Genomic DNA, 7,268 nt, shown 5'->3' on the forward strand with positions numbered 1-7,268 from the left:
TACTAATGTAATGGTTTATTAATATTTAAAATAAACAAATGTTTATAATTGCCTGATTTTAGTTTCTAACAAGGTGCTTATCAGTGGATGGATATAACTCACATAAACGAAAGCTCTTCGGCATCCTCAATAGTTACGAAAAGGAGTTCTGAAACCAACAGTTTCTTCTTAAATCCAGAGCTTTCTAGTAGGCATTTCCCAGAAGATGGTCCCGTGTAGGGAGCGAATAGTCATGTTATGCAGGGTCCGAGGACAGAGGCCCAGTGTCTTTCTCACACCATCCACCCACCTGTCCCACCCACACCCTCTTCATCCCCTACCTAACTCATGCTACAGCGTCCTACAGGCCTCCCTCAGCAAACCATTTGGCTCAGTCCCTGTTTGTAGCCAGCAGGATACTTCTAGAACAAGTGTGACCATGTCACCCCCTTCCTTAGAAATATCCTCAGGATGGGGCGCCTGGGTGGCTCAGTCGTGTGGGCCTCCGACTCTTGGTTTGGGCTCAGGTCATGATCCCACAGTTTGGGGGTTCGAGACTGATGTGGGGGCTCTGTGATGACAGTGCAGAGCCTTCTTGAGATTCTCTCTCTCCCCCTCTCCTTCTGCCCCTCCCCTGCTTATGCTCTCCCTCGAAATAAATAAATAAATAAATATCCTCAGACCCCGTGTTGACCTGCAAGAAAGACACAAATGCCTAAGCGGCCTGCTGAGCCATCACCATGCCGTGTTGACCCCTGTGCAACTCACCACCCACCCTGGCCCACCTGGCCCACCTGACCCTTTCTCTTGAGCCATGATGAATCTCTCCTGGCTCCCCAAGCCTTCTAGAAGGTTCTCATCACCGTGTTTCTGCGTATGCTTTCCTTTCTACTTGGAATGCCCTTTTTGGTTTGGCAAACTTCAAGATTCGGCAGAAATGCCCCTCAAAGTGGTCACACCTAAGTCCACAAACAGAATGAGTGACTCGGTCATCTCATCTACCAGGGACTTTGCTCACAGCTCTGCAATGACACATTGGATCGTCACTTACCCGTATCTCAAGACACTGTGTACTATGTTCCCACCTCTTTGCCCTCAGAATCACCAGCACCTGGCACAGTGCTACTATATCTAAGGACTTTAATAGGTTTTTCTTCAGTGGATGCCCAAAGCTGAAAATAATCTTCCCTGCTCAAATATTTTTTCTTGGGTTCCCATCTCATTGAATGGTGTGCCCCAGACTAAAGAAGACATCTCAAGGTCATGTCACCTACTAGGCACCAGGCACTGTGCTGGGACCCAGTTCCATAAAAACTAATATACAGTCCAATTTCAATTTGTTTACAACCTCTTCAGGAAAACAGACCAAATAAGTAAATACCAAGCCATCAATCATGGCAATAAGCACAATACTTTCAATTAGGAAAAAAAATGTGCTCTCAAAACTCAGGTGAGGAGTGACTTATCTTCCTTTGAGGGGACAGGAAAGGCCAGGAAGTTTCCCACAAAACTGGGCAACAGAGGATGCGCTGACATTTCCCAGTGGGGGAAGGGCCATGGCATCTCCCCCCGGGGGGTTCTGGGAGGGCCTCCTCACCACACTCCACCCACCACTACACTAATCTAACTAGTCCACTGACAAAAGATTTCTGTTACTCCATCCTGTACAGAGTCTCCTCCTTGACGGGTGACCAGTCCTTCTCCTTGGGAAGGTTGTTCTCTTGGGCTGGGGTCCAGCTTTGGGCCAGTCTCCGGGGAGGAGGAGGACACTCACCCAGCCTGGCAGGCCCGACTCACACCGGGAGTCACCTACTGTCCCTGAAAGACCCTTGGGCTGGCTCTCAGGCCTGCAGAGCTTCACTGGGGCTCTTCCCTCTGCCTGGAGGTCTGCCCCTCCTGCCCCAGGCCGGACTCCCCTGTCGCACCCGTCCTTCCCACGCCCCCGCCAGCCCAGCTACACCCCCACCTCCGCCCTTCCTTTCTTACACATACGTGTGGCTCTTGTTTTAATTTGGAAGAAAGATCTCGGGGGGAAAGCTCTCAGTTTTTCCCCATTGAGGATGATGTTAGCTGTGGGCTTTTCATAAATGGCTTCTATGATGTTGAAGTATGTTCCTTCTATCCCGACTTTCTCGAGAGTTTTTATTAAGAAAGGATGATGAATTTTGTCAAATGCTTTTTCTGCATCGATTGACAGGATCATACGGTTCTTCCCTTTTCTCTTATTAATGTGATGTAAAGAAATTGTGGTTTATATACACAATGGAATACTACGTGGCAATGAGAAAGAATGAAATACGGCCTTTTGTAGCCATGTGGATGGAACTGGAGAGTGTGATGCTAAGTGAAATAAGCCATACAGAGAAAGACAGATACCATATGTTTTCACTCTTATGTGGATCCTGAGAAACTTAACAGAAACCCATGGGGGAGGGGAAGGAAAAAAAAAAGTTGGAGAGGGAGGGAGCAAACCATAAGAGACTCTTAAAAACTGAGAACAAACTGAGGGTTGATGGGGGGTGAGAGGGAGGGGAGGGTGGGCGATGGGCATTGAGGAGGGCACCTGTGGGGATGAGCCCTGGGTGTTGTATGGAAACCAATCTGACAATAAATTGCATATTAAATAAATAAATAAAGTTATAATGTATTACATCCACAAAACAAATTTTGGAAGAAAGAGGAGAAGGGAAGAGAGAGGAGGGGTGTGAGAAAGAAAAGGGAGAGGGAGGAAAAGTGAGAGAGAAGGAAAAAGAATGACTGTGGCAGACAGCATGAACGTCACAGTTGGTGCTCACAGAGCTCTTCGCTGTTTCCACACCACCTTCACTGAGAGCCTCTCTCCCTTGAACTTGCCGTTACCCCCGGTTGGGTAGACGGTGGATAAAAGTAGCCCCTTTCCACAGGTGAAGAAGCCGAGGCTCAGGGTAGCACCGAGAAAAGGCTATACGGTTAGTGAGCGGCAGAGGCCGACAAAAAGTAGAAACCCAAAACAACGTGTTGCTCTGAGTTGTGCTCAAGATGGAGGCAGCGTCTTGTTTTTGCAGAAATCGAAAAACCCGAAATACAACCGCCCGGGTGACTTCTCTTTGGTCACAAAGTAACAGCTATGAGGAGAGTCCGGGCTAGTGTCGTAACTTTGCAGTCTGAAATCTGCAGACCGAATCATCGACATCTTCTCAATGAAAAACCTTGGGCCTTTTACCTGGGGCAGGGGAGGGAGAGGGGTCGCGTGAGGCCTGTCCTCTGCAGCTCTCCACGGCACCCACGAGTTCCAAAAGAGCTCCCTTTCTTTTATTTTTATGATTTAAAAAATTGTTTTAAGCTTATGTATTTATTTTGAGAGAGTGGGGGATGGGCAGAGAGAGAGGGGTTGCAGAGAGAGAATCGCAAGCAGGCTCCACATCGTCAAGCACAGACCCCAACGCGGGGCTCGGTCTCATGAACCGTGAGCTCACGACGTGAGCCAGAGTCAGGAGCCAGACGCTTCACCAACTGAGCCACCCAGGTGCCCCGGAGCTCCCTTTCTGAGGAAACTTTTGAAAGGTCATGCGTGGGACAGGAGAGCTGTTTTTACACAACATTAACTGAAAGAGTTCACCCACTTCAGAGGCTTTCTTTTGCCCCCTTGAGATTTCAAAATCAACTTCATTTCCTTTTAAAACTTCTAAATAAGGGAGAAACCTGAGGTGGGGGCCTGTCCTCAGGAGCCTCCGCTGGCCCTCAGGCCAAAACCCTCCCCTTGAGATGCGATGGTCTTTGAGCTGCAAGGCTGCCAGCAGTTTCTCACTGCTTTCTATTTTTAAGTCCTGAAAGTCTGAACGATTTCATTTGAGTTTGCTTCCTCAAGCTTGACTGGAAGTCACAAATAGCACAGATAATTAGTAACCCTTTAAAAATCCTCGGTCTCCTCAGGAGCTCGTAGGACGGTCAGCCTTGCAACACTTCCCGATGGTCAATAGTCAAGGGAGCCATGGAGATGGGCTCGGGTAGAATCCAAAGTTGGAGGTGGACTAACAAAGCAGCAGGAAAGGAAGGGAGAAAGAGGGAAGGAGGAAAGGTAGAACTTTATTAACAAGGAGCATTAGGAGTGCCTGCGTGGCCCAGTCAGTTAAGCATCTGGCTTTGGCTCAGGTCATAATCTCACAGTTCGTGAGTTTGAGCCCCACCTTGGGCTCTCTGCTGTCATCACGGAGCCAGCTTTGGATCCTCTGTCCCCCTTTCTCTTTGCCCCTCCCCGACTCTCTCTCAAAAATAAATAAACATTGGGGCGCCTGGGTGGTGCAGTCGGTTAAGCGTCCGACTTCAGCCAGGTCACGATCTCACGGTCCGTGAGTTCGAGCCCCGCGTCGGGCTCTGGGCTGATGGCTCAGAGCCTGGAGCCTGTTTCCGATTCTGTGTCTCCCTCTCTCTCTGCCCCTCCCCCGTTCATGCTCTGTCTCAAAAATAAATAAACGTTGAAAAAAATAAATAAATAAACATTAAAAAAAAAAAATGAGAATTAGATCAGACCGGTTCCTCCTGGAATCAGCCAATCCAGGTTGAGGGCCTCTGGACCTAGGGTCTGTAACCTCTGACTGGAAGACCTCCTGAGGAAAAGAATACAAGAGAAACTGAAGAAGGAGAAAAGGAGGAGACATTAGAGGGATAAGACATGTAGAGAATCAGTAGCTCACATGTGCCCAGTATTTTACAGATACAAGGGACAGCCTTGCATATTGCCTTTGGAGATACCAACATCTGTGGCAGATGGAAAAGGATTCGTTACTCATGACTCATGTTGCAAGTAAGAAAACTGAAGAAAAGAGAGGTTTTGCCAACTTACCCAGGGTCTCACAGCTAATTAATGGGAGGGACTAGACTCCCAAGGGATTCCTCCTACAGCCTGGCCCAGAGGGTGCTGCCCAGGGCTGCTCAGGGGGCCACAGAGCAAGGTGAGCCTGAGCACCAGCCCCAGGAAGAATGCATTCATCACGTTGCCCCTGACCCTCAAGTCTGCTCCTGGTCACCTCTGCCAGTTCTAGAGAAATCCACCCCATCATGATAGCCACAAGTCACCTGCATGATGAGGAGAAAAGTTCTCATAGACACGGTCCACCCAGTTTTCTGGCTCAGCTCAGATCAGTGGGGTTGTCAGTTAGATTTTGGGGAAGTCACAGAGAGGCAATGACTTCAGCCCACGAGATTTGGGTTTTGGGTCTGGCTTTTGGGGGATTTTTTTTTAAAGGGAATTATAATTTTTTTAAAAATGTGGTAAATTATACATACCACAAAATTTGCCATTTTAACTATCTTTAGGAGTGCAGTTCGGTGGCATTAAGCAACCATCACCAGCATCCATTTCCAGAACTTTTTCGTCTTATAAAACTGAAACCTTGTCCCCATTAAACACTAACTCCCCACCCTCATCCCCCACCCGCCCCTGGTAACCATACTCCTTCTTGCCATCCCTATGAATCTGACTACTCTAAGTACTTTCTACAAGTGCAATCACGCAGTACTTGTCCTTCTCTGACTGGCTTATTTCACGTAGCATAATGTTTTCAAGTTCCGCCCTGTTGCAAGCATTTGTCAGAATTTTCTTCATTTTTAAGGCTGAATAACAGTCCATTATGTATATGGACCACCTTCTGTTTGCCCACCCACCTGCGGACGGACATTTGAGATGCTGCTCCCTTTTGGCTGTTGTAAATAGTGCTGCTGTGAGCATAGGCGGCCTGGTCTTGGGTTTTCTCCTTGAGCTTGTCCCTTGCTCTTCCGTATTGTTATACATTACTTCGGATACACACACAAGTATATACACACAAGCCCTGATCCATACCCCAGGCCAACTCTGAGTTAAAAAAAAAAACAACAACAAAAACCCACCCTCCTTATCTTCTACACCCAACCTATTCACTCATCAGGCATTGGCATTCCTGGCCTGGCATCACCCGGCCTTGCAGAGGAGTTCATAATCATGGACGCGTGGCCAAGGTTTCTAACAACCACAGGGAATGAGCCAAAATTGTCTCCATTGCCTCCGATTAAGATTTATTTCCATGTCCTTCTGGGCCTTCTTGGAGCCGGCAGAGCCGTCCTTTAGGAGAGATGGGGTTTGGGACTGTGGTCAAATATTCCTGATCTGCCGGGAAACTAGACACCCACAAATCAATAGCTAGCCTAAAAGATGTTTTCGGGAGCGTGGAGACAGGCTGAAAACGTGCCTCAGCATTCTCGACTTTCTGATTTCATAAAACTAAAAGATCTTCGAAGACCACAGCAGGAGTTGTTCCTTACACCTAAGAGTTCCTCCGATTAATCTTTCTCCCACGAAAGCCCTCTTGAAATTAAATTCAACTGTGCTAAAACGAGCAAGGATTTCACCTTTTTTTTTTTTTTTATCTGTGCACTTAAAATCATGTGAGGCACGGGAAATCAGACTGCTCAGAATAACGCTAATCCAAGGACTGCTCCCCAACTTGCTCCCCGCCCCGTATATTCTTGTGTCTCTCCTCCAGCCCTGGACCCAAGTCTGCACAGCACCTGTCCTACTGAATGATGGCCGGAGCCAGACACTCACCAGCAGGGTGCGTCGCTTCGGCCCCCACAGTGGACACCCGTGCTCCACGCAGCACCCCCAGCTCCACGCCCGCCACAGTCGGCCAGGTGTCATCCAACCTGAGGGAGCCCTGCCCGGCTGGGCCACGAGGCCATTAGGAGGCCCTTCATGCCAAAGCTCCCCTTCCTGGGTCACGTTCAGCTGCCAAGGTAGTTTTGCTCTGAGTTTTGTTTTTTTTTTTTTTAAAAAAAAAAAAAAGGAAAGGAAGAGAGCAATCAAATGAGGGAGGCAGACTTGAAGGCTTCGCCCCGGCATGAGTCACCGAATCAAAGTTTAACAACCACATGCAAAACAAACTCTCTGAGGGCATGGGCTGGCTGCACAGGAAAAAGCCAGGAGAGGCTCAGAGAACAAAAGTGTTCACAGGCGGAGGGTGAAAGCTTCCGTTCCAAGTTCCACTTGTGCCTTTGGCTGAAAAGAGCATCTGATCCGAGGGGCTCCCAACCTTACAAGCAAAACGAAAGCATGCAGGAGTGAAAAGTGTCAGGCGAGAGGAAGAATAGAAATGCCTACCAGATAAGGGTGCACAGGGGCTCGGGCGTGGAGAGGCCCTGTCCCTTCTAGCACAGAGTCCCTAACAAGTCCCAGAGGCCTTCGGGCTGAGGGCCCTGGCCTCTGTCTCTAACAGGACTCTGAGCTGTCCTCACTGTAGCCCTGCATGGGGTGGGCGGCTGCTTGTCTCCATCTGGCA

At 48.7% G+C, this 7,268-nt stretch overlaps 1 protein-coding gene across 2 annotated transcripts in view; it reads right to left on the reverse strand.

The window, feature by feature from the left end:
- Positions 1 to 6,805, reverse strand: part of ZC3H12D (zinc finger CCCH-type containing 12D) — a 32,862-nt gene extending 26,057 nt beyond the window's left edge. For both annotated transcript variants that reach the window (XM_047859314.1, XM_047859312.1), the window contains exon 1: positions 6,539 to 6,805. The gene's annotated coding sequence lies outside the window, so the exon portion shown is untranslated. The remainder of the gene's footprint in view (positions 1 to 6,538) is intronic.
- Positions 6,806 to 7,268: the final 463 nt, after the last annotated feature.

The sequence above is a fragment of the Prionailurus viverrinus genome, chromosome B2 (assembly GCF_022837055.1).
Source record: "Prionailurus viverrinus isolate Anna chromosome B2, UM_Priviv_1.0, whole genome shotgun sequence".
Lineage (NCBI taxonomy): Eukaryota > Metazoa > Chordata > Mammalia > Carnivora > Felidae > Prionailurus > Prionailurus viverrinus.